General features: G+C 44.2%; 1 protein-coding gene across 2 annotated transcripts in view; it reads right to left on the bottom strand.

Annotated features, from left to right (window-relative positions):
- TRPC3 (transient receptor potential cation channel subfamily C member 3) overlaps window positions 1-26,717 on the bottom strand; it is a 1,234,189-nt gene that overhangs the window by 510,332 nt on the left and 697,140 nt on the right. The gene's annotated exons all lie outside the window — the stretch shown is intronic.

The following is a 26,717-nucleotide window of genomic DNA, read 5'->3' as shown; positions in this document are numbered from 1 at the left end:
AGATGTTTGCACAGTCGGAGAGCATGTCGGCCTGGTGGTTCCAGAGGCTTCTGGGCCTCATGGCCTCGTGCGTGTTGGCTCTTCCTCTTCTTGCTCGTCTCAAGATGAGGCGGACTCAAATGGGTCTTCTGAGTTCTTGGCGTCAGGCTGTGGACCCGGATTCCAAGCTGATAATGATTCCAGCTTCCATGAGAGTGGACTTGGAATGGTGGTCATCTCTCAGCAACCTGTCGGTGGGTGCAGGGTTTCAGGACCCAGCCCCTACGGTGACAATCACGACTGACTCCTCCCTCCTGGGGTGGGGTGCGACGTTAGATCCTCTTCAGGTCTCGGACCTCTGGTTGCCTCAGAACAAGCTCCTCCACATAAATCATTTAGAGCTTCCGGCGATCTTCCTAGCGCTCAGGGTGTTCAGACCGATCATAGCCAACAAGGTTGTCCGCATACGCACAGACAATGCGGTGTCGATGTATTACATCAACAAGCAAGGGGGAACCAAGTCTCCCCCTCTCGTGGACCTGTCCATCCAGATTTGGGAGTGGGCTGTGCTTCATGGCGTTTGGCTGCTTGCAGTGCACATTCCGGGCCAGCTGAATGTCACAACGGATGCCCTCAGCCGGCGGACAGTGATTCAGCTATGAGTGGGAGTTGAAGGCGGAGGTCCTCTCATGGATTTTCTTGCGTTGGGGCACACCGGAGGTGGACCTCTTTGCTACGGCGGTAAACAGGAAGCTTCCTCAGTATGCCTCCAGAGGGGGGCTGGGAGCCTCCTCTCTGGGGATGCTCTCGAGATTCCATGGCACAACATAAGAGCTTACGCCTTCCCGCCTCTGCCTCTAGTCCATCAAGCAATTTGGAAGCTGAAGAACTCGGTGAAATGTTCCCTTCTACTCATAGCCCCGTGGAGGCCGGCCAGGTTTTGGTTCTCGGAACTTCAACACTTGTCGTTGTATCCGCCGATCAGGTTACCAGTGACCCCCGATCTTCTTCATCAGGGGGAACAGCAGATGTGGCACCCCTCCCCACAATCGCTCAGCTTGGCGGCATGGTGCCTGAGTCAAAGTCTTTAGAACATCTTAACTTGTCTGCGGATAACATGCGTATTATCCAGGCAGCCAGAAAACCCTTGACTAGGTCCCAGTACAGAAGCAAATGGCTCAGGTTCTGTCATTGGTGTTTAAATAGGCAGTTGGACCCAAGGGGGGCTACAGTTGACACGGTTTTGTCCTTTGTATCCTTCTTAGCAGAGTCGGGTGTCCATGTTCTGTCATGCAGAACTTACCTTTCAGCGGTTTCCGCTTACCTTTCTACGGACCAATGCTCTTACTCTCCGAGTAACCCAGTGGTTAAGAGGCATTTTGCAAGCTTGACACACCTCTATCCTCCAATTCGTAGTCCGGACCCGTCGTGGGATCTAAATGTAGTCCTGACGGCGTTGTGTCATAAGCCTTTCGAGCCAATGGCCACGGTGGACCTCAAGTACCTGTCCTGGAAAGTGTCCCTTTTGGTCGCCGTTACATCAGCAAGGCGGGTGAGTGAGCTCCACGCCTTCTCGGTGGAGCATCCCTTTTCGGTCTTTCACAAGGATAAGGTAGTCCTACGGACGAATCCTGCTTTCCTGCCGAAGGTGGTAACTGTATTCCATCTGAATCAGTCGATCTCCCTGCTGGTCTTTTTTCCGAACCCTACCTCAGAGGCAGAAAGGGTTCTGTATGGTCTCAATGTCAGAAGGGCTCTTAAGTTCTATTTGGACAGAGTCTGGCAGAGTCTGAGGAGTGATTGCCAGTAACTCTACTCTTTCTACTGCCTATTGTGGGAGTGCCTTTAAAAACTGCTGATCCCCGCGGAGCGGGCGCGGAGTCTGGCAGAGTCTGAGGAGTCCGAGGAAGTCCGCGGATTCCCGGACCCCCCCCTGTGGTCTCTCCTTCTCTCTGCCTGCTCTATATTGCTACCGCGATCATGAGAGTAAACATTGCTGCCACATCCAAAGGCAAAGCTGCGTGTACATTGATGAAGACACGGGCCCAAAGGAAGCGAGTGCGGGAGCTGCCCTGCACGCTGGGCATTGACCTGGAACAATCTTGGTCATCGGCGGCTTCCCCCGAATCCCCTGACACCCCCCGGAAGGTGACTCCTAAAGATGCATTCGAGCCGGTTTCGGTTTCGGCTCCCGTCATAGCTGAGCACGACCGCGTTCCGGTAAAAGAACGACCGGAGCCGACGCAGACTACAACAACGACTCTCACAAAAGTAAGTGAGTGTGTGAATACCTCATCGATATCAGCGTTGGTGTTTTCTGCTGGTTGCACTGTGTTGGGTGATAGGGCCAGTGATGACAAGGGCATGTGGTGTGATTTGGCGGCGGACGCTTCTGTACTCTCAAGACAACCGCTCGTACACTCTGCCTCCATCCTGGAGAGCTGCGACACGCTAGAGATGCCATCTACCCCATTTTCAAACGGAAACTTCACCCAAGAGGGAGCCCGAGGAAAAGTGTTTGCGGCGGCCACAGGTCACAGCCCCACCAAGTCGCTCTCTGGTATTCTAATGAGCGATCGGCGATCTGAGACTGACCTGATATCTGTAAACACAACACCAACGTGCAAAACTACTGGCGATCAAGCTCATATATCGAGCACATGTGCTTTGAATAAAACATATAATACAGATCAAGAAGAAATAAGTACGGGCTCTCACCGACCAAGATTCTACACTGCGTATGACAATCTAATACCTTCGCCAGTTTCATCTCCCAATAGGGCCCAGGCTGATATCTCTCATAGCGCTGTTTCCATTCACAGGGACGCTGTGGAGCTTGTCTTTGAGCCGTGTCCAGAGACCCCAATCTGTCACTTAAGAGCTGTTCTGGACACATCGAAGGCTTTGGATGACAAAAGTGTTTCCAACCGCAGAAACTCTTTAGACATCGTTAACAAACTTCTAATAGATCTGAAGCAGATAAATAAAGAAAGACTCTCTACCTTAACCACAAAAGACACTATAATGGGAGATGCTGAACCAAGGGAGGCTGCTTCGGAACGTTCGCACATGGCAAATATACATGTATCTGAAATGGTGGCAAACCCCAATCCACAGGCAGTGGCAAGCAAATGCCAACTGCAGAGCCCTCTTAAAAAGAATTTGACGAAAAGGAGAAGAGTTTACTCGAGCTTATCCCCGAGCGTACAATGTTCACAGAGAAAGCTCCCTAAAATAGGTTCTGCGGTTGCAACGCAAAAGCAAACCTAGTCATCGAATACCGCGCGAAAGTTTGCGTGTGGCCCTCAAACTGACGATGGGAGTGCTGCATCCACAACTGACTCTTCATCCTCTGACTCATCCTTGATGGAGCGACACTTTCCTAAAATCAGACGATTGCCGTTAAGCAAAAAACGGCAATTGGGACATATAACAGAGCCATTTAGAAACACTTGCCAAACGCCAAATATGCAAGAACTCCAGACCATCATCATGTCGTCAACAACGATGTCGTTGACACCTTTTCTCAAAATGTACGAACATTTGAACGATAGCCTAAAAGATCTGACGGCAGCTGTCTCTGGAATAAACATAAAGATTGCCACGCTTGAAAATACGCACACGTCTCTTATGGACGCAGTTCTGAACACCAACACGAAGGCTGAAATGGCTCTGGGGGCCCTAACAGACTGCAACAAAAATGTCTACCAAGACAGAAAACTTCTGGCTGACGTGGCGAAACAAGCACTTAACCTGTTCCATCAAAAGTCAACAAACTACTCGTGCAATGGCCTCTTAGACGACAGAGGGAACGGGTCCTCTTGCAGCTTACATCAGTCGTCTCTCGGTCTCTCTAACAGTCTGACTGAGACCGCCCGCATGCAGCCTGCGGTGAATCTTGCAATAGCTCATACAGTTCGTAAGATTCCGACGATCACAGTGGACAAAGCTGCTTCGACAAGTACTCATGACTCGATGAATGTGGTGGCGCTTTCTGTTGACAGCCAACCTCGGGCTCAAACAGGTAACGACCTTTCAGTCTCAGTCGGGCCTGATCAAAGCAACCCCACACAGTTTCAGGACATACTGTTGGCAACTCATGCCGTCGGAAACCTGGCTTTATTAGATCCTCAACTGGCTTCCTCCTCGACCCAGTTCCAAAACCCAGACTTGGTCGGCGAGGAGCCCATACTTGTGGGGGAAGAGGCGAATAGCGTTGCCTCGGCCGTCTTTGACATCTTTAAATCTGTCAAGAGGGTTCTTCCAGTTGGTCCCAGTGTTAAGGTTTGCCGAGAAAACGGGCTGAAAAAACCTAAAAACATGCCCTTGAAAAAAACAAAACGAGGCAAAGACTCGAGGAAATTTCTGAGAAACTTGAAAACAGTTAATGTAACTGTCAATAAGACGATCCTGAAAAAAAAAGTGGAGTGTCGGACTCCAATTCTGGAAATGTTGTCATTGAATTGGACAAATTAATCGGAGCAAAAACTAACTCATGTGACACTTCTGACGAACTATTAAACATGTCAGTATCTGAGGATGTAGAGACTGAAGATCTGGGTGAGGTAGAAGATTTGGCAGAGATCGTCTCAGACTCCATGGTAGTGGTCTGTGCAAATCCAGAGACTAATGGAGCCGCTTTTGTAAACCTGCCTTGTTCAAACAAGTCATCTCAGCCATCGAACAGAGTGGTCACATTATGTAAAATTGGACAGACCAAAACTGCTCCAGTTGACAACTCGGACCGTCAAAAGAACACATTTTTGACGCTAGACGAAAAGCGCTTGAGATTGTCAACATTACCCCACAAGCTGGCTCATCAATTAGATGAGACCAGTGCTCAGTTAGCGTTGGACTTTCGTGGTAAAATGCCAGTTTCTGAGCCTGCTACTTTGGAATTAATAAATAATGTCCCAGAGGTTTCCACTTTGCCCACACCACTGCAACCGACCCCAAATGTGAGTCCATCATCAAGTCCGTTAAGAAACGACCTACTAAATGTTCCCAATAAGGTCAATCTTCGCATTAAAAAAAATGAACCACTGCTTCATAAAAAAAGCGAACCACTGCTTCCTCGGGTGCTCTTGGAACGTATTGACACTGCAGATGATTTGATCATGAATTGGCACAACGTCCTATGGTTATGTCATCTCGTTCCAAGCCTTAGAGCGATTGAATCCGAAGACATACAAATAGTGGAATTCTTCAACGAGATGAAAAATGATGCAGTCATCTTACACGTGCAGTCCAAACTGATAGTTGACATACTTCTTCAAGCCGGCCCGGTGTTACTGTCGCTGGGTTTTGACATCTCCATGGCACCGGCCCGTGCACTCACTGGCGCACCAAAAGTGGCTTTTAACATGGTACATGATGGTAAAGTTGATCAAGTTCATAACATGAAGACAACTGATTCTGCCAAAATAGCTTCTTGCGACAAATCACAATGCACTGCAGTAAACAATTGGAAGCCAGTTCTCGACCCATCCAGTAACAATCGGATAAGAATCACAATTCAAGGAGCCGATCCAGCTCACTCCAAAACCAAAGCAACCGATCACTGCCTGCTGTATAAAACGAGTGGAAAAGACTGGTCCTGGCTAGCTGAATCTTTAAACAATGTTCAGTCATGTTAACGCCAGGCTCCCTCTCCATTCAAACTTTACACACTAGGATCCTGGAATACCAGGGGCTTCAGCCATCTTTTTAATACTGCTTGGTCTGCTGAATTGGATATTGCTTGCCTGCAGGAGACGTGGCTTTGCGACAAACCAATACTAGAAGGATTTGAACTTGCCCATAACCCTGCAACTAAACAGCGTAAGGGCAGACCTATGGCAGGCCTACTGGTGGCTGTTAAGCTGGACTCAGGCTTTCGGATTGTAAGTTCTGCTAACATTTCTCCGTTCATTCAAGTGGTTAAGATTGTCTCTGAAAAGGCAGCCGATGGCTTGGCCATAAATCTTCACATCGTCAATCTTTACTGGAACCACGAAGCTGCTGAGTCTAAATACTTCATAGATGAAGTCACAACTGTGTTGGACAAGATTCTGGAAGGTGGCCCACAACACGAACTGATCATTTGCGGCGACCTTAACATCGACTGCCTCACTCACTTAAACCCATCGGGAAACAAGAAGAGATTAAACAACTTGGGACACCAACTGACATTGCAGTGGTGTTTAGAAATGGAGCTACGTGGCCTGACGATGCTAAACGGACAAACTCAAGGGGATATTCCAGCGGCTCCAACTTGGAGAAGAGGTGTACAAAAGTCTACACTTGATTACATCTTTGTATCTGAAACGATTCATAAAAGAACTGACAGGTTCGTTGTCATTAAAATGACTCACAGTGACCACGATATGGTGGTCCAAAAATTTACTTCGAAAGTTCACCTTTCCCAGGCTCTATGGTCTCACTCTGTTAGAACAGGATCCGGCCGGGTCTGTTTGAATCTTGAACCAAGTGAGGTGAGCAACATTCTCATGGGATTCCAGTCTTCTCACGCTCTGGAGTATGACCATTTGCTGACGCAATACCAAGAACAAAAAAAAAATAATCTAAGACTTACCCAATTTACACCTAAACACAAATTCGACCTTGAGGTACAACAACGGAAGCCCTTTCTACGCCGGCAGTTGAGATTGATACATAAAAATCCTCTTACAGACGATGGAAGCCAAGCTCAAAAGATTAAACAAGACTATAAGAACTGGATAAAGTCCCACAAGGCCATTATGCTGCAAAATGACGCAGAGCTCATGCTGGCAAAAATGGAGTCTGCTAACCTAGTCGAATATTGGAGACTCATAAACGATCACCTTGCTCCACAACATGCCCTTCAGGCCAATTTGGTGCCTGAATCTGAATGGACAACTTTTTATGCTGATCTCTTTTGCAAGGACAACCTCAATCACACCTGGAAGCCCCCAAATTTACCACACTGGGACTTCGCATTCGGATATGAAGACATCCTCAGAGTCATCAAGAATGTGCACGACTCCAGAGCGCCAGGCCCTGATGGGTTAACAAACTTTACGATCAAGCGCCAGCCCGAACATTGGGCAACCTTCTGTGAATCACTGTTCAACAGGATCATTGAGTGTCGCAAGACCCCTAGCTCATGGAAATCTGCAGTGATCATTCCAATCTTCAAAAAAGGGGACCGCAACAACCCTAAAAATTACAGACCTATTGCACTCCTTGACGTGCTGGGAAAGGTGTATGCAACCTTTCTGCAGCAAAAATTGCTGGAGTGGTCTTCTTACAACCGGCGGGTAGACCCTAGACAGACAGGTTTTGTAAAGGGCGTAGGTTGTTGCGTCAATCTCCTATTATTGAATTTAATGAAGATGGAAGCGCTTCGTTCGAATTCTAAGATCTATCTTGTGCTGGTAGATCTATCTCAGGCGTTTGATAGTATAAACAGAGAGCTTCTATGGGGAAAAATGTCCAAATGGGCCTGTCCGCCAAGTCTGCTGGCCGCTATTAGTGAACTCCACACAAACACCTCAATTAGAGTGCGATTAGATCTAAAGGGCAAGCTATCAGCCCCCATTGTCACTTCTAGAGGTGTGAAACAAGGATGTCCCCTAGCAGCAAGTATCTTCAACCTGTTTATATCTGACATCAAAGACGCTTTCAACGGCTTACGCACTTTCCCACCTAAAATTCACGGCACACACGTAGACTATTTAGTCTATGCGGACGATATCATCTTGTTAGACTCAACACCTATAGGTCTACAACGTAAATTAACTGCTGTGGCAAAATACTTAACAGATAATGGATTGAACATCAACAAGGGAAAATGCGAAGTCATCGTCTTTGAAAAATTGCAAGGTGCAAAAACAAACAAGCCGAGATTTAAATGGTATCTAGACAAAGAACACATCGGGCGCGTGCTAAATACCCGCTACTTAGGGATGCGCCTAAGTGCGAGCAGAAATGATGCTCCATGGGCTGAAGAAGCAAAGAGAAAATGCCGCCAACTGGCATGTCAAGCGTCTCTAATTAACAGAAAATTTGGCAAATTTTCTTTAAAACCGACATTAAACTTCTTTCAGCAGAAGGCTGTGCCCTCATTGCTTTATGCTGGTGAAAATGCCTTTGGCTGTGGGAACGAAGTATGGAACACTCTTGAAAACATCTTTTGGTCTAAAGTTCTACATCTCCCAAAAGGTACTTCAACGGTTTGTGTTAGATATGAGCTTGGGTATATCTCTTTACAAGCAAGGATTGCTTGGAATCTGCTAAATCTCTACAGGAAATTAATCCAAGCAAAACCTATGCTTCAAACTGCAATTCTCCAAAACCCAGAGTCTGACAAAGCGCCGTCAATTGTCTATCAATGGAATGAGCTATGCCAGGAGGTTCTTACCTCATATGACAACTACTGCTAGAAAATCCTGATGCTGCCAAACTGAAGCTCTGGAGATCGGATTGGATAAACACCTGTGACCAAAGAGCGACATCAAGGTCAATGCAAGAAGTCCCTGGAGAAGCTAGAGCCTATGGTTGTGTGCCGACATACTTGTCATGTTTTCCGGATCAGTGGTTGCGTACCCTATATCTACAATTTAGACTGAACGCCCTGCCGACGAAGGAACGGCTATGCCATTGGTCCCAACGACCGGACTTAGATCTCAGGTGTCGCTTCTGTAACTTCACAAACGAAACCTTGAAGCATCTGACGATGTCATGCTCTGGTCTTGAGCAAGAAAGAAATCGTATCCTTAGTACAGTGACAAAGAACTTCAAATGCTTAACTCGCGACGATTGGTGGAAAGCCTTGTTTGACGGGTCAAACAAACCTGTCCTGTATGCTCTTGTATCCTTTCTTCAGGTAGCTAAAGAGCGTTTAAACGCTACGATAACTTTAAAAAACGAGGCTTAAATCACGGGGTTGTTGATGAGCGTGGGATGTTGTTATACACATCAAATCTAAAATGTAAAGCTATGTGAGTCGTTTGGAAAGTCTTATAAGGCTACTTTAGTTTTTTTTTTTAAAGGTTTGTACAAAAACCAAATAAAAAAAAAAAATAAATAAAAAAAAAAAGAACTTCTGAGTTCAGGAGTTCTTCTCAACTGTTTGTGGCTTTTGGTAACCCTCAGGGTAAGCAAGCTTCTAAGGCGACTATTTCTCAGTGGATTGCCGCCTGCATTACGGAGTCTTTGACCGTCAAAGGGCTGAAACCTCCTAAGGGTATTCATGCACCCCTGGTGCGGGGCAAGGCAGCCGCGGTTGCTTTTCAGAAATATGTCCCCTGGGAGTCCATCGCTGGGGCAGCTACTTGGGCCTCCCCATCTGCTTTTTGTAAGCATTATTGTCTTGACATGAGCTCAAGAGCTGATGCTCAGTTTGGTCAGGCTGTGCTGAAGAACCTTTTTCAGTAAGGGGTATTTCCATCCACCCGTAGTTCCTGTTAAGAGTGCTTGGGAATCTCCCATAAGTATGGAGGAAAGGGGACGGGACGTAGGAGTATAACCAGGTTACTCACCGTAGTGACCACCTTACTCCTAGTCCATAGTCCCCTTTCCTCCATACGCCCGCCGTCCCCTCTAATAAGGTTCCTCTGTTATTGCTAATAGGTCTCTGACCTGGCGATAGAAAAGGACTGATGGGCGATGCGCGGGGTGGAGCCAGGGTGGGCGGGGTTACGGCCATGTGCCGGGCCCCGCGCAAGAAAGAGAGGAAGGATACATTTTTGAAAAAAAAATGTGGATGCTTTTTACAAAGTGCTCCGATCCCGTCCCACAGGACGGAGAGTTGTCCCATAGGTATGGAGGAAAGGGGACTATGGACTAGGAGTAAGGTGGTCACTATGGTGAGTAACCTGGTTATTTGTTCCCCTGTTACCACCCTTTTGCCGTCCCTGAGGGTGCTTTGAAACACAATTTCTTGATGTAGACGCACCTTACAAATGCACAATAAATAAATAATAGCCTTCACGTGGGCCTCGCGAAGAAAGAAATTGTCCACTAACAAGCGTTCCAGAACAGGGGCAGCTCATGATCATCATCAATGGATCCCCTTGCAAGAACAAATTGATTAGAATGATGTCCTTTGCTTCACATGGTAATCAGCATAGACCGGTCCCAACAAAGACCTATCAAATCTTTTCAACAAATACGTTTACCTGAGACACTTATGATCTAGCACGGCCAACAGGCTAACCGCTAATTCTTGCAAGCGGAAGATTCCACCTCAGGCAGACCCCCACAAAACCTTTCAAAAGGATTTTAAGTCAGCTCTTAATGTTTGGGGACATGTTTCTCAAGATTCCTTGAATGGCTCTAATTTTATAAGTGCTCTTCCTATGGGGAGTCCAATTTAATAGGTATGTGGTATAAATCCAAGCAACACAGCCTTACCTACCCAAACGTTACCTCTCAGACCAAAACAAAACGACAGGGTTGCTATTGCTGACCCTACAGCATACTTAAAGATATATGTGTGCATAGGTCATCTGTATATATGCCCTACTCACCTGTGCTAATTGGTACCTGCTATGTGCCCTCGAGCGATCATAGGGCATACTTTAAAGTCTGTAGCAGTGTAGTCTGATTTTGTCACTGGCAGCCAACATGTAATAATAATAATAATAATAATAATAATATGCTTTTATACGTACACGACAGATCCCCTCATTTCTTAGCACTGTAAAAATAGGTGTACTCGTTAACCAATTCGCCATTTATCAAAGGTCGTGGGATGAAAGGTGATCGACTTTGCTGGGGACTGAATTGGAAGAGTCCAACCCTAAACTCGCTGGGCTAAGTTTGGGCTACACCCAGGATAAGCCAGAGAGCTCAGTGGATAAACATACTTGCTGTGGGAAGCTATGTGAGCCCTGCAATCAAAGTCCTAAATTCCGAGGTTTAATAATTTAGTATCATTGTGCTGGAATTAGTAGCACAGATCACCTATAATAACATGGGGGTTATTGTACCAGCCCTGAAGTGCAAATGTACGGCGTAAAAGCTAGATGTTAGGCATTTACGTCTTACTTTTACACTCCAGGTCATTGTGCTGCCATTTCAAGTCAGAGGAGCTGATTAAGATTTCAGCTGTGCTTTCCTCTTCCAACTAGTAGCACAGGTCATCTATAATAACATGGGGGTTATTTTACCAGCCCTGGAGTGCAAATGTAAGGCGTAAAAGCTAGGTATTAGGCATTTACGTCTTCCTTTCACACTCCAGCTCATTGTGCTGACATTTAAAGTCAGAGGAGCAGATTAAGGTTGCACCTGTGCCTTCCTCTGCCAACGTTAAAGTGCTGCTTGGAATCAGCCGGTTTTTAGCGCCTCATAAAAGCAGACAGATGCCACAGGAATACAATGTTTATGCTATCTGCAAAATAGTATTTGCAGGCGGACATTAACATTTTGTCTACAAAGCGCAGAGTAAAAAGTCTTTTTGCAAAATGACATCCTAAGTTATTGAAAACCTGAGAGCAGGGACACGCCTTGGTCCTGCAGGCCTTGTGGTACAGCAGGTCACCGAAAGCCGCATGTTGTTCTTATTGCATTTCAATCACTGCCAAAAATTGGTGTTTTCAGCATTTTATTATAATCGGCTGGACATTTTAATTTCAAATATGCAAACAAATGCAGGGAACGCATTTTCATCACTTGCATGTTTTCTTTAATGAGCAATTACTTTCCTGCCACATATCAAGCGACGTCACCGAAGAGCCTGACATAATCAGTTATTACAGCATCGATCATTTCTAAGGTGTACAGAACCCACCTGAGCCCAGGGTATGCGTGTGCAGCAGCGCGCATAATTGATCTGCATGTCCCAGTGCCAGCTTACACAAGGCTCGCCCAGCATCTGATGCACTGTTCAGGCAACGCTAGCTGATGCCAGTACTGTAAATATGCGGCTCCGCTCAGAAAGCCTGGCAGACATTCATTAACTTTTGACATGTCTGCAAGATGTTGCTTTTTTTAAAATAGTGTCATTATTATTTATTTACCGGCGAAACCAGCCTTTCCGAATAAACTAATCGACAATGCAGCCAGCAACTGCTCAATTTCCAAAAGTAAGATCTGCGCTGTGTCCAGGGAAAAGCGGAAGTGCATTTCTGAAAGATTCTTGCACACACCTGGGAAGTTCCCGGCACAGCTTTGTGTTAGTACTAAGCTAGCGTGCATTGTTTTGAAGGAATTTCCAAAACCCCATTGTGATACACACAAAGCCGTATGGTACCTGTCACTCTGCATTAACAAACTAGGTGGTGGTCCATCATTGAGAGGTGTCACTGGTATGGCTGATAGCATCTTGGGCTGTCAAAAACGTACTGTTTCCTGTTTGACCACAGTAGATAGGAAGACGTCCCGGGAGGATAGCTCAGTGGCAACGTGCTCGCCTTGGAAGCAAGACGACACAAAGCAATACAGGTTTAATCCCCGGGTCTGCGCTTAGAAACTTCTGGGTATTAAGCGCATTATAAATACGCAACTAAGACATATTCCTGTAACAGCGCCTCAATGCCCCAATGTAACGGGTCAGCCACAGCAAGGGAATCAAGTCACAGTCATGGTTCGCAGCAAGGCTAGTGGATTTTCCATTCCCACTGTGACCACTGCACCTTCACAGCACATGGGATGCCTTGACAGACATCACAGTGGCTGACGGAAGCTGCTGATACGACACCGTGCGACACCATGCACCTTGTACCTCATCCTCAGAAGCCACACCAAGAGTCCTCTGTCACTGAGGTTGTGATCATGAGACACAAGCTCAGAAACAGCACATTGAATGGCCATTGGACATCAGGTTGCAAACGTGCATGGGCCAAAAAATAGAAGTCTGGGAAGAAGTAGCATGCATCCATCCAAGGCACACAAGTCACAGCCTCTCCGGGTCTCGGCACATTTCTTCCTACAGCATCAACAGTTCTTTAATATTCAGGCATACAGAGCCCAAGTTAATTGCCTCTTGCAAAAATACCCTCCATGTTGTTACCTAATATACCGGCGAATTTGATGCCATCTGAACCACAATTCACAGTGTGTGCAATGTGACAGCGGCAAGACCCACCAACAAGAAGTTCTGGTCAATTCAATGGAATGCAGGTGAAACATGCCACATGGGGTTGTAGTCACCTTTCACCATGTTAAGGTGCAGAAGAAAGCCTACATTCTCCTACAAGATTGCAAACTTTCCCCAGTTCAAGGAATCAACAGACATCTCAAAGCTAAAGTATAATTTCAGAATCTTTATTGGATATAGCTCCAAAAGGAGGGGATTAAGGTAGACTGAGCCCACAGGCTTGGATTCCGTGGTACTACTGTAGAAGCTTGCGTGGGCAGGCACCATTGTCCTCAGTCCTTCCCTTTCTCCCCTGAACAAGTTTACCTTCTCAGACAAGCCAGGGGAATGGGTTTACCTAGGTCCAAGGGGTGAGTTTTAGTAGTGTGCCCGAAAATGAGTGTCCTATCTTAGGACCATGGTTCTCAGTCCTTCCCTCTCGCCGATGAAGACGTCTGCCTTCCCTGCAGTAAAACAGTCACTCACAGTCTTTAGGAGTTATGTGCCCCACACTTCCTTCTTGATTCCTTGCAGGGTTGCTCTTGTCTTGGCTTGCACTTGTCAAGATGGTGCCTCTGCCCACTTGGACTCACGGAATACCTGGCACCACCACGCACGGTGCCTTAGGTCCTTTTTACGGAGGTCAGTCGTCAGAATCTTTTATTGATGGTAGCCCCTAGCATTTGCCACTTTTCCATCCCTTTTATTTGTGCTGCTGGTCTGCCTGAGCTGGCTACTCCTGCATGCCTTCAGCTGTGTCCCAGCCCCGCTCTGTCACTGTATGAAGCTATGTCTGGGGACCATCAGTCTTTGCCCCTAATCCCTCTTCTTGCCCTCATCCTCTTCCCTCTGCCCTTTGTTCTTTCTCTTCTCACCTCTCTTTCTGGCTTCATTGGCCTTTCCCCACCAAGCTTGCCCCTTCACCTTACCACCCTAATGTCCACTCTAACTCCTTGCACCTCTCTTCTTCCTCGTCTCTGGCCCATGCCCTCTCACAAGCCTTTCCTCCTTCCCACCGTTCTCATCCTTAACCTCCTTTGCAATATCTTCGACCTGTTTTTTTTCCTTACAAAATATGTCTTTCTTTGCCACCACCGTTTGTCTTCTCTCTCTCCTATTCCTAAGCTTTCTTATGCTTCCCCTCCACTGGTCTTATCCCTCCTCATTTAGCTCCGCCCTCCACTTTTCCAGCTACGCCTCTAATCTTATCTTTTCCACCTCCATGTTGCTTTCTCACACCGTCGTCCTTTTCTCTTTCAGTGCCAATACGCCCTCTGCCCCCACTTCTCTTTCTACCCGCTCTATTCTCCTCTATAACACCTGCGCTACACTCTGCCTTCTCTCGTCTCCCTCTCTCCTCTGCTCTTTTCTCTACCGCTGCCACTAATCTCTCCACATTTACTATTCTTCCTCCCTCCTCTGCCCGGCTCTCTAGCACCAGTGGCCTTTTCTCCTCCAACTCTATTCTTCCAAATTCTTTATTTTCCTTTCTTTCTCTAGTTCCCGTCAAGCCCCAACCATCTCCTCGCTCTATGTACTCCTCACTGCCAAGCCGACTGACTATCCCACTGCCTTATGATTCAGGCCCATGTCCGGGCCTGTCTGTGTTAATGGTTCAAGTTGGTCTACCATGCATGTGTGGAAGGAGACTCAATGCGAACCATAAGAATTGGCAGGTGTTATCTCTTGGTCAGCAATGATGGAAGCGTTGGTGGCCAAGGGTAGGAGAGTTATCTGGGGTACAGAGGCAAAGGTTGATGGCTGCCACTGATGCTGAGACTAATGGACCTAAGATAGCAAAGGATATCGCCCCATAGTGTAACATTTTGGACAAATAATTCTTTAAAATGTCACTGCTCTGGCCTCTGGCTGTGTTCTACAGTACTGAAATAAACCTGTGGTTTGTCCTCTTGTAACAAAAAGACTTTGTTCCAACAAGACTCGGAAATGTCCATCCCATTCCTTTACTAGAATTTCACGCTAGGCAAATTGAAACAGTAGTAACTAAGCAACTTACACATTTGTAGAAGAGTTTCATTTGCTGGAACCAGCAGAAATGCACTCCAGACCGGGTTGCAGCAGAGAGCCTGTCATTGTCACTATGGTTGGATGCACTATGCACTAAAACATGGACCCTGACAGTGCTGGGGTGCTGGTCCTCTTGGCTCTTCCTGCAGTGTTTGATATGGTCACTCACCCTATTCTGTTAGATGGCTTCAAATCTTTCCGCTTGGGTGGAACGGTCCATAATGGGTCACTCCTTTCTTGTCCTATCATAATCAGGCAGTCAGATTTGGGTCCTACTTTTCAGTTTCCTGCCATTTGGCCTACGGAGTGCCAGAGAGCTCGTATTTGCCCCCTTTTACTTTGATGTAATTTGTACCTAGGATCACTAATAATTTGTACCTAGGATCACTAACTGACTTGACGCAAAAAAAAAGCTTTACGCTTAATGAACTGTGCAGATGAAACTTAAATGCTCTCAAGTGACCCAGTGACAGACATACGTCCTACCCTCATCTTCAGAGATTGTTTAGCAATTATAAAAGAATGGAGGGACAGGGACAAATTAAAGTTTAATCACAATAAAACAGAGCCACTTCAACTAATGAGAAAAAACGTCTACGGTCAGAATACTTTGGCACGTGCTCTGACCCCACCCCTTCACCAGTGGTGAGAAATCTTGGCACTGGGATGGTTCTAAAATAGCACCTCAGATATCAGTGGTGGTCAAGTCGTGTGGGGTTTTTTAATTTGCAGAAACTAGAACATCTTCCTTTTTAAATTTGTCCAAACAGGCTTAACAAGGGCTTCTTTGGCCAGTAATGTTCTGCGCGGCAGGCCCACCAACACTACCAGCACGTTTTTGCTAGTGCTATGAAACTCCACACAGTAATATGGCTGCTCTATAAAACAAAACACAAATACAAACACAGAAAATAATATAGTATCAGACAAGTGGAAAGACCCTGGACCCTCCAGAGTGGCCAAGAAATCCCCTTTGAATCTAAACAGATTTGCCCTCATGCACAAAACAAAAGTGGAAAAGTAGAACTCTCGGTGCAATTTGCAAATGACCGCAAAATGCACTTTTTTGCTCATCCACAAAAGATTCCTTGCGTTGCAGGATCAAAGTGCAGATTCAGCAAGAGTCTTAGGAACATGTTTGTAAATCAGGTACACAATAAGTAGGTCAGTATTTAGTATAATGCCTAAATCACAAGCAGAATACCGTTCATGGCCACGTGCCTTCTGAAAAAAGGTTGTGCTCAACCCTGCACTACCAAAGAAACACACTATTACTGCAAATTGCTCTTCTGCTTGGAAAATAACTATTAAAACACTGCTACAAACTGACCACTGTAAATTCGGACTCAAGCAAAGTTGGAACGGGGATAGGCTATGATCAGGAAAAACAGAAAAGATTCAGTTGTGCCTATTTAGTGAATCACAGACTTGCAATGGACTTGCTCATTTGCATTGTCTAGCCTTGGCCGCGCCTTTCACAGCCAGTACTGTCCATTGGCAGGCAGGGTGCTATCCGTCTTCCACCCGATTCTTGTCTGTTTCCACCCAGTTGCATATGTAGGAATGCACAGATTATACACACCCAGAGCAATTTCTGCAGTGGACTGTGTGCATGCACGTTCTGTGCATGCGCAAAACCGTAGTTTACTCTGGCTTGCAAATTCCCAATGACATGAAGTCTGTGCATTCTCAGTTTGCACATTTTAGGGTTGCAGAAAGCAATTTGAGTGTGTATTCTTCCCATGCAATCAAGCCCACTGTTTTACTATCTTATTCCCAAGAAGTGAGTTGGCTTCTTTTGTTCGCCAATTGGCTTCTTGGTGCTGGGTTCTTGTATTGGAGTCTAATTAAGGTGGATGTTGTATATTCCTCCTCCTACTGATAAATGAAATATTAAATTGTATGCTAAAATCCAGACAAAAACAAAGCTCGACGCAATAAAGGTGTGCTATATCATATAGAGCCAAATGATATTTAAAAATGAAAACAAATCAACACAAAAACTAATGGTTACAAAAATATGTTGCCTTTTCCTTGATACCTGAAGTGCAATCTGACACCTAATGGCAGACTTAAAGGATTGAGCTTTGCTGCACTGGCATAAACCTGACACAAGATGGGCAGTGAAAAAACACAGCAAACAACAGAAAACAGAGTTATTAACTGTAGTATTTATTGGCCCAGTACTGATGGACAATGCAGAAGCCACCCTCGTGCTTTGTGAGCACAAACAAATGTTGCTTCATATCAAACACTAATGATAACTCTTGGTAAAGGATGTTCATGCAATGTTTGGGGCAATGATCAATAATAACGGTATCAAAAGCATCAAAAAAGGAGGGCTTTTCTGAAAAAGAAGGACAGGAAATGTACTCGATGAAACGACAAGAGCTACTGCACATTGAAATATGTAGTCTAAGCGTGTCTGAAGATGTATGGTGCTTTCCAGCAGAGGCTTTACAGAAATGAAAAGCTGGCATTTTGTTTTGGTCAATGCGAGTGATTACCGCAGTAAAATCGGGGGAATGGGAAAACGAAAAGTGCAAGAAAAGCTATTTGGAGGAGGAAAAAGGAGGAACTTGTATCAGGCTATAGGTGGGGAAGGAGAAAGAGGGCATCATGTGAAATTGGGGAGTTGGGGTGGTCTGTGGAGCCTGTTAGTTTGGGCATTTTTGCATTATCAGGGTAATACCGGGGGGAACCGCGTAAGATAACCATGGTTTCAACAAAAGATATGATCGGGATTCAACGGAAGACGCAATCAGGAATAAAATTGCATAACATGAAACAAAGAGTGATAGGGGGTAACGGTAGAGAGCTAGTGAGTGAAAAAGCATTTGAGAGGAGTGGGGGGGACCATGGAAAGAGGTGTGGGGCACTTGGTGAGTGCCTGTGAGGACAGGGAAGAGTTTTTGATTTTTCAAGCTTTTGAGCATTATCGCACTGATACTGCGGGCATGGCTAGTTCATTGCTGCCATATGTGTAGTTCGTTGACATTATCTGGGTAATATCAGGGGAATTCCATGGGAATCAGAAAAGAGTTCAAAATGTACACCGACAGTGTTCACATCTGCTAGGCAGGGGGCAATGGGTCTCTGTGCCACTGCCCATGGCCAAAGGTCATGGCTAGTGAGCCCCCAAAGAAAGCTATTGATGCAACATGTACAGTGCAATTACATGGAGGGACCCGGATAGAAGAGGGGATATTCCGGAATACTTATACCATGAAAACACAACGAATCCCCTTCACAAAAAAGGTATCAATCAATACACATACCTGTTAAGTATATAGAACATGTGTTTGCATTAAAGAAACATATTAAAAAGTAAAAAATACAAAAAACGTGTTATTAGCACATCATATAAATGTATTTAAATTCATACACACAATGTACCACCACAATATATGCAAAATCATTTTCAATTTTTTACAAAGACTTTATTATATCAAACTATCACCACAGCCAGTGATACAAGTGTAATGACACATCAACCTTAATAAAACAATAACAAGTGACTGTGAACAATAAGAAATCCACAGCACCTAATTGCGTATTACAGTCTGCAATTAGCGGTATAATTGCAGTTCTTTGTAGGAGTTTTCAATGGTGGTTGCATTGTTTTATTAAGGTTGATGCGTCGTTACATTTGTACCACTGGGTATGGTGAAAGCTTTGATATATTAAAGTCTTGTTAAAAGAATTGGAAATGTTTTTGTATATATTGTGGTGGTACATTGTGTGTAAGAATTTAAATACAATTTTGTAATGTGCTAATAAAAGTTTTTTGTATTTTTAACTTTTTTAAACTTGCCTTTTATATGCGAACACATGTTGTATATAAATAATAGGGATGTGTTTTGATTGATACCTTTATTTGTGAAGGGGATTTGTTGTGTTTTCATGGCAACATGTACAGTGGCTAGTGGGCCCCAAGGAAACCTATAGGTGGAACAAGTACATTGGTCACGGCCGAAGGCCATGGCTAGTGGCCCTTGATTAAACTATGTCACAACAAAACCCTTGACATTCACAGAAAATACCTTAGTTAAGTGACAGTTAACGTGATCAGATTTAATGCAACAAAACCCTTGAAATTCAGCAGATGTGGGAAGTGATGATCATCACTTGGCGTCCCCCCCGTTGCAAAGCCCTTGAGCACATACATAACAGATGCAACAATGGCATACACAATTCCAGGCCGGCAAGATAGTTCAGTGGGTTGAGCGCTCACTCCTGCGATCTATGTGTGATCTGTAGGTTGCAGATCCGTATTCGGCAAAGGCAACTCAGCCTTTCATACTTCCAAGGTCGATAAATGAGTACCAACTCCGATTGGGTGATATTGTATGTATGTGTTCTATGTGAAGCTATTAGCCATATGTGCTATATAAATAACACATCATAATATCCTAGGGGTCATCAATAGGGATGCTGAGTTAAAATATTCATCACTTCCCACATCCACTGAATTACAAGGGTTTTGTTGCATTAAATCTGATCACCTTAACTGTCCCTTAATGAAAGTTTTTTCAGTGTATATATTATGGGGCCTGCGGTAGCGGCCCTGTAGTTATGGTTAAGTTGCTCAACCCATAGGAAGAGCACTTTTTGGGTCTCCCTGGAAGAATCTTTACTAAACTTTGCAGAAGAAGTATATGGCCTGTCGGAATTTTTCTGCCATGTTTTGTGAAGTTTCATCAAGGGGGGCAAAGTTGTAGGGGGGTCCCACAATTTCAGTTTTTTCCACAGACCCAATGGAGAAAGGAAATGTGCTCTCATCTACATCCCAAACCACTGTATGGATTTTCACAAAATTTGCGGCAGGAGCAGCGGCTTGGTCCTGAAAGCGTGCTTTTGTAAATTTGGTGTAAATCCATCCAGTAGTTCTTTTTTAAAATGGCCCAAAAGTAGGTCAAACAAAATTACTGATATCTGGGTTCAGTCCGCGAACTCACTTCCCTGCCATTTGTAAGATAAATAGCAGTTTTACTAATATTCTTCCAAGTATGTGCTTTGTACTAGATTGTTAATGGATAATGAGTAAAGGTGTAGGAGATGTGCAAGGGTACATTTTGAGCTTGAAAGATCCTAGATCAGTAGAAAATGTAGTCCCGAACTGTCCTTGAAGCACGGACCCGATCGTGAAGTTCGGACGAGTTCGCGGACACGTCATTATGCCGTGCGCAAACGCATGGTCACGTGGTGACGTCAAATGTTCACGGACGTTGACAGATGCAAAAACAGTGGAAAAAGTTGCAAAAAGTGTATATAAGTGTTAAAAATGTTGGTAGAAGGTGGGAAATGGCAAGGTTTTAAGGTGAAACTTTCAAAAAATGTTGCTATATTGGGGTAAGTATGATATTAGTAAATTGTAGGAAAATAGCATGCACTGGTAAAAACCCATGAAATTCACTGAAAAAACTTTGTTAAAGGGATGTTATATTGAAGTTGCACTAATATAAACCTATAAAATTCACTGAAAAAACATTGTTAAAGAGACATTATGGTTAGGTTGCAGTAATAAAAACCTATGAAATTCAATGAAAAAACGTTGTTAAAGAGACGTTATGGTTACAAGCAAAACCGAAAAACTGCAGAAATTCGCCAGTTATGGTAAGCTAAGCAACCATAACACGCACCGCCACTGTACACTGCTAAGACTAACCCCCAGGACATCAAAGAAGACATCACAAATGTCATTGATGACATCACTGATGACATCACATGTTAAATTAATTTTGATGAAAGGGGTTGTGTTTCTAATGTTGCACCATCACACAAAAAAACCCTTCTACTATTTTTACTGTTATGTTTGTAACACTCCCTCATTGCCTGATTTAAACCATTCACACATGTATCCACCAATCAGGTAAAAAAAATCTCTACATACACCCTATCAACATATTAAACTTCCACCCACCAACTGCCACTTAACAATGTTCAACAAATCTTTTTCATCAACATTTCCCATACTCATACCAAAAAATTGTACATTGTGCTCCAATAACTGCACATATGCCTTGTGTAGTCACAGAAGCACATAAATAAAAGGGTGAGTACAAATGGACGAGTGCTCGTGGAAGCCAAGGAGGGAAGTGCGAAGGGATGCCAAGGTGGGAGGCCACTAGCTAACTGCTGCGGCAGGGGAGTCCCAAGGTTGGGGCATCTTAACCGTAACGTCCCTTTAACAAAGATTTTTCTATCAATTGCATACGTTTTCATAAGTGAAAATGTTTCATAATGTTACATCACTGTATATGAGTTATTAATAATTCCTCTTTTAACATATACGAAATAACTATGAAACTCCTTTAACAAATTAATTGTTTGCAACGCATACTTATGTGAGTTGTTGTCCGCAGCACATACCCCAATAGGCAAATCAGAGCAGACATTTGTCCTTGCCGAAGGCCAGGCCCTCTGCCCATGGCAGAAAAGTTATATTGCCATTTTTGTACTTACGTTTCGACAATTTCAAAAAAGTTAGACACAGGACAGATTTCCAAAAGCATCCTTTCAGGTCTTTGCTGATGCCCCTTGAGCAACTTTGCTACAATCCCATCCAGCACTCCGGGCTGCAGTTGCAAGCAGATTTGTTTTCCCATTTAAACCTAGAGTCTTGGCCATGCCGCATGCCCCAATAAGTAAATCAGAGTAGGCCCATTGTCCATGCACCAAATTTATATCACTATTTTTTGTGCTTACATTTGGACACTTGGAAAAATAAAACACAAAACAGATTTACAAAACCATGCTTTCAGGTCCTTGCTGATGCTCCTTGCGCAAGTTTGTTGTAATACAGTACAGCACTTCAGACTGTAGCCGTAAGCAGAATATTTCCTACCAATCAAACCTAGGGTTCGGCCATGCTTCATGACCCAATAATGAAATCACAGTGCACGGTTATCAAATAATTGAAGGGCAGTAGAATGGGTAGATCCCTGCACATAATCTAGTACTTGAAACAGATTACTCTGCTGCTGGTAATGGGGATCTTTTGTGAAGGTGCCCGTCCTTCTTCAAGTGTTAGGTTTTGAATAGGAATGTGACCCCTGTTCATCTCAGAGTTGGGTTATTCAATAAGAAACTGTTGTCGTAATTAAGCAGTCTGCAAAACCATTCTTGATGCTAGATTTATTGTTAGAAATCAGCTGACACGTGATTCGACTCTCTAGGGTCTATCTCAAGGAATGTGGATTGTCGGCCAGTCATTGCTGCAAGGCTGTGGAAATGAGTCTGGCATCCAATTCCAATATCTTGTCCCACTATGGACACAAATAAGGGTGGTTAATGATTCCAAGGGGTGGCCTGGTGACCATGTGGGTACCTGGTTTGGCATGCTCGGTAAAGATCTGCTGATTAGCATTGTCTCGGAGTGTATGCAGCGATAGTCATGGTGATCTGTTGATGCAACCCTGTGCAGCACTTTAGGCTGCAGCCACAGACAGAATTTTAGCAACAGGTAGAATTTATTTTCCCATTCAAACCTATCCTGATTTTGAAAAACCTCACCATGTAGCCAGTCCTGGTGGTCATGCCCACTTTTTCCCCATTGACAGTCCCTCGTGGTCATGGACAGTAGCCAGATTATCTGAGTCATTGCCATGACTCAGACAATCTGGCCACTGCCCATGGCCACAGGCCATGACTCAGACAATCTAGCCTCTGCCCATGGCCACCAGCCATACCTCAGTCACCACAGGTATATCACTATTTTTTGTACCTACATTATGACACCTTTCAAAAAATAAAACACCATTTGCAAAACCATGCTTTCAGGTCCTTACCAATGCTCCTTTCACAACTTTCCTGCAAATCCATCAATGTTTTATTTTTGGAAAAGTGTCAAATGTACGTACATAGAATAGTCATATAACTTAGCTACCAGTTGACAAAATCCATTTTGACTTTGCAAAATAATTCAAGGTTCGGTCTATAATATTTCTAAAATCTTTTGTGTACAATCGTCAACCGGCAATCAAGTTATAACCCATCTAAAATCCAACCAAACTTTGCAGAAACATTGAAATCTGGGTCTTACATCTTTTTGCAAACTTTTGTGCAGATTCATGACAGTTATACGCCATACAAAAAGTGCTTTTCACCAACCCTCTAATGCAAAAATATGTTTGCAAACATCACAGGACTGTCCCCGAACTGTCCACGGACATCGGAGATGAAAAACAGCCTGTTTATTGGCTTTTTATGGCCATATCCCATCCCATCCTCATCACCCCTCAACTCCCCAGAGATTGTTTCATTAGTTTGACAAGTGCAATGTTGTGTTTTTTAATATGTTTTTACCGCACTGTTTGCCGACAATGGGAGCTGTCTGTGAATCCAACATGGCGGGTGTTTCCCAAACATACGACCCATCTTATGCTGTTCTGCGGACATCACACCGCCCTTCTCGACCAATCAGAGGCCCATCTGCGGACCCAACAGGGAAGTGAGTCTGCGGATCGAACACAGATATCACACATTTTTGTAACCTACTTTTTGGCCCTTTGAAAATGAACTACTGAACGGATTTACATAAAATTTACAATAACACGCTTTTAGGGCCAGGCCACCACTAATGGCGCAGATTTGGTGAAAATCCATCCAGCGGTTTGGGCTGTAGGCATGAGCAAAAGTTTCTTTCCATTGCGTCTATGGGAAAAACCACATATTTTGGGACCCTGCTATATCCCCCCCCCCTGCATGAAACCTTACCAATCTTCGCAGAATCAATCTGATAGGGTCATATACTTGCATGGTTTTGTGAGGATTCGTCCAGGGTGGACAAAGTTATAAGCCGCCCAAAAAGTGGTCTTCCTATGAGTTGAGCAATTTAACCATAACTACAGGGCCGCTCCTGCAGACCCTGTAATATACATATAAATATATATAGTTCATTTTCATACCTTAATGTTAGATTGAAGACATTATTCTCATATTTAAAGATCTAATCAATTCTGTATGCAAAACGTGCCGTGATCTTATGCAAAGCAGCCACAAATCCTCATTGGCACTATTTAGTAATTTTCCCTTGTCATACAGGTATTTCAAAAGAGTATACTAGGAGTGTACCAGACTGTCCTTCTTGGAATGATAACCTATCAGAAAAGGATGTGTATGGTTATTAAAGTGGTAATTGGAAATGAACATTCTGAAATTTTAAAAAGACACTGGTTACGATATTAGTGCATTTCAATTTTCTTGTCTCACTCTTTCCCTTTCCCACTGCCCACGTCACCTTTTTCTTTTTCAACCTCAATAGTATCCTCTCTCCCCGTCCATCTGATCCCTCTCATTCTTCTGTACTAACTGCCTCTGATCTTGCTGATTATTTTAAATCTAAGGTTACTACTCTCTGTTCTGCTTTTCCTACTTCCTCTGCCCCTTCCCCATCAGGAACCCCCTCCCATTCTCCTTCTCTTCTTTCTTTTTCTGTCTTTTTCCTTCTCTCAGGTCTTGATACTGCTCATTTCCTAACTAGTGCCATCCTCAGCCGCCCCCTATCATCCTCTCACATCTGCACTCATTCCCTCTGGTTACCTTCAGAGTCTTCCCTATCTCACTACTTTTATAAACGTTTCTCTTTCTTAGTCTACTTTCCCCTTCTCCTTTAAGCATGGTGCCATCATTCCTATCTTGAAAAAACCTGCTCTTGATCCTTCTCTTTCCTCTAATTTCTGTCTGATCTCTCTCCTTCCCTTTTCATTAAAACCTCTGGAGCGCATTGTCTATTCACAGATTTCTTCTTACTTACACCTCCACTCTTTCCTCCCCCGACAACAGTCTGGCTTTCGTCCTGGCCACACCACTGAAACTGCAATTATAGACATTTCAAACTCTCTTCTCTCGGCTTGTCACAACAAACGTTCTTCTATTCTTGTTCTTCTTGACTTATCTGCAGCCTTTGATACTGTAGATCACTCTACTCTTTCTTGTCTTTCTACACCAGGCATTTCTGTCCTTGTTCACTCCTGGTTTCAATCCTACCTCACGGACAGTTCTTACTCGTTGTCCTCGGCCGGCAGCCTCTTTTCTTCTCGCCCACTCATCTACAGTGTGCCTTAGGGGTCTGTTCTTGACCTGCCACTCTTTTCTCTCTATAGTATCCCTTTGTCTTGACTCATCTTGTCCTTTGATCTATCCTGTCACTTTAATGCAGACGACTCAAATTGTCTCCTCTTTTACTAAATTCACTGATTCTCTCCATTCCCAAGTCTCTGCATGTCTTTCTGCTATCCAATCCTGGATTTCTTCTCATTTCCTTCATCTTAAGCCGTCTAAAACCAAGGTACTGTTTTGTCCTCCATCCTCTCCCCCTCTTTCTTCCCCTCCTTCTTATCTTTTGTTTCCTCCATCGCAGCTATCTTTCTCTTCCGCAGCCCATTACCTAGGGGTTCTACTTGACTCTTCTCTCTATTTTTCTTCTCACATTTTGTCTACAGCTCGTAACTGGATCTTTCTTCTCTTTAACCTTCATCATGCCCACCCTTTTCTATCATTCCACGCCTCTAAACTTCTTATCACTGTTGTAATTTTCTCTAGACTTGATTACTGCTCAGCCCTTCTCATTGACCTTCCTGTATCCCATCTTACCCCCATTCATTCTACTTACAATTTTTCATTTTCTCTTCTTTTTTCTCTTCCCGTCATGCGTCCATCACCTCCTCGCTCCTTTCTGCCTATATTTTACCATTTGAATTGTGCTTTCTTTTCTATGTTCTGTCTATTGTTTTTAAGTGTCTCCATGGCTTAGCTCCATCATGTCTCTCATCTTTAGTCTACTTCTATTGCACTGCACATTCTCTCTGCTCTCAAGACACTTTTCCTCTTGTTGTCCATAAACCCCTGCGTGCATCCTCCCGCTTTCCATCTTTCTCCCTTCTTGCTCCTTTTCACTGGGACTGTTTTACGCGTTCTATATGCTCTTCACCTAGCTATCATATTTTCCGTATGTGTCTCGAAGCCCACTATTTTTCATTGTTGACCTTTAAACACTGACCTACCTATTGTATTTTCAAGTTTTTCATTTTTCATACCACGTTTTACTGTATGTACAGCGTTTTGGCGAAAGCGCTCAGCAAATTCCAATAAATACAAATACAAATGATTTCCTTTTTCTTTAACGGTTTCTTTTGTCAACATTAAACACCATTGTTGTCTCTCAAAATGCCCTTTCTTCATGGAAAGGGTCACACTCATTAAAACCAATGACCTGCTTCTTCTGTGAGCACCAGTGCAGTGTTTAATTGTACATGCTAACTACTGATTGGTTGGAAGTGCCGCTGAACCCATCCATTTGTTAAAGTATGCAAACACACATAATTAACAAAAAATAGAAAATAACAAGCACAGTTCTAGATCCTGCAGCCTTGTCCTATGGTCCCATACAAGATCTGTCAGAACTCCAACAGTACTCTCAGAGCCTGTCTGTGTCGCCCTCACCAGCACATATAGACACTGCACTCTCACTGTGATGTCGACGTTGGTCCACCACACAAGCAATAACCATGTGCTTCAAAACAGACACCACGGTGCCACCTTAGGGGATGGTTGTCTCGGTGCTGCTTTCTTTCTACTTTTAACCACAAAAACACAGTACCCTACTATTCCTCAAAATATCTGTGTTTTTCTCTGGACATACTGCTGTGAGCATCGGCTGGGGTGT

Source organism: Ambystoma mexicanum, chromosome 6q, assembly GCF_040938575.1.
Source record: "Ambystoma mexicanum isolate Mex_15411 chromosome 6q, UKY_AmexF1_1, whole genome shotgun sequence".
Lineage (NCBI taxonomy): Eukaryota > Metazoa > Chordata > Amphibia > Caudata > Ambystomatidae > Ambystoma > Ambystoma mexicanum.
The sequence above is the reverse complement of the archived record's forward strand: the minus strand, read 5'-3'. Positions and strand labels throughout refer to the sequence as shown.